This window comes from Lupinus angustifolius, unplaced genomic scaffold, assembly GCF_001865875.1.
Source record: "Lupinus angustifolius cultivar Tanjil unplaced genomic scaffold, LupAngTanjil_v1.0 Scaffold_164_10, whole genome shotgun sequence".
NCBI lineage: Eukaryota > Viridiplantae > Streptophyta > Magnoliopsida > Fabales > Fabaceae > Lupinus > Lupinus angustifolius.
The window spans coordinates 3,585-5,376 of record NW_017726234.1 but is presented as its reverse complement, the minus strand read 5'-3'; positions in this window follow the sequence as shown (position 1 = coordinate 5,376).

Here is a 1,792-nt window from a genome sequence, read left to right as displayed (position 1 = left end):
GGGAATTTTATGCTAACTTTTGTTATAAGGATGGTAGATATTGGTCTATGATTTCGGGAAATCTATTTGAGATGGATAGTGATATTTTTATGAATGTGGGTGGCTTATCCACTACTGGTGTTCGCCTAGGTGATTGTGAATGGCTTAAGGATTTAGATGTTGCTGAGGTATATAAATCATGTCTAAGAGGTCCCCATCTGTATGACCAGGGAGAACTGACTAAAGCTGGTTCATTATCGGTAGAGAATAGATTGCTTCACTATTTGTTTGCATATATTTTAGTTCAGAGAAACACCAATCATGCACAACCAACTGTTAATGATCTGAAATTTATGTATGACGTCAAGGAGAATATAATGGTTAATTGGCCTTGGAAAATCCTGAAGGTCGTGTATAATGTCTCTACGTCATAATCCAAGTTGTTGCCCTCCAGTATCTTCATATCGAGAATCATTGACTATTTGCATATTGACATATCTGACACTATCGTCATAGAGACTTCTGATAAAGATCACCTTGTTGGTGAAAGCCTTATCCACAAGATGGGTATCTACAAGTGTGGAAGTAATTGGAAATACCAGGAGGAGCCATATGAAACTGCGTTGCAGGAACCATCTTTTGGATTAGCTCAGTTGGATGCCATGGAGCAAAGGTTAAATAACATAATGGACTTACATTTTCAATCTTTAAAGGACTCCTACCATACTGATTTGGAACAATTTGAGGAGCGTCAAGTTGCCTACATCGATAACCACTGTCATGCTATGAAGAGCTTTGTCCAGAACAGTGCTGAGGCATAGAATGAGAGGTTTTGTGCATAATTTGAGAAGCTGAGATTCCTCATTCGGGGTGATAGTAGTCTGATTGTACCTGATGACAGAGATCCTCCTCCACATCCCTAGATTAGAACTCCTTACACCTTAGATTGCCTTAGGTTTAGTCCTTCAAATCAAATACAATGTTCTCATCTCCCCACTAGAGTGAAAACACAAGTCCCAAGAGGAATCAGTGATTTGATTGAGGAAGGCCATCATACCAAAACTCATCTCAGAAAATGCAGATCATAGGAGTACATCCAGGAACATGGATTCAGGTATGACATTGCACCCTTTGATTATATATGTGTGTAAGAATTATGAGATTCAAGATCCTAGGATTGGTATTTCACCAATCATAAGGAAATTCCAACAAGTGGTATCAGAACATAGGTTCTAATTTTTTATGATTCTCCATTAAGGGTGTTTTCCCAAATCCTATATGAACCCTAATTTTAATTTAGAGAGTTTATGCTTCTGCTATCATGTCATAAAGATTGAGAATTTATGGTTTAATTTGGGAATATTTGCAATCTGATTGTTGAATCTCATTATGTGTCAATATATTTATTTGGAATCATGTGTATTGCATTGTTGAATTAAAGTTCATTGGCTACACTATATATTTCAGCATTACTACTGTTATGTTCATTGGCTGCCCTACATATATATTTAAGCATTACGTGTTTCCATGTATATATCCAAGCATACTTTTGTTCTCTGTTGAAGTTGAATTCTCATTGTAAGCGTTATTGACTAAAATTTTGAATTGTGCAATTGGATTAAGACATTGTTTTATAACTGTTTTGGTGCAGCAAATTTTTTTTTGGTGGTGAAATTATCATATTTGATCTGTGATAATCAAAGTGTACATACTTTTAATGACTTATATTGCTATTGCATCTATGCATGTGTTTTTTATCCAAATGGTTTCTTTGCACTATTTCTTTAAATAGCTTGCACTGTTTTGATTTTGA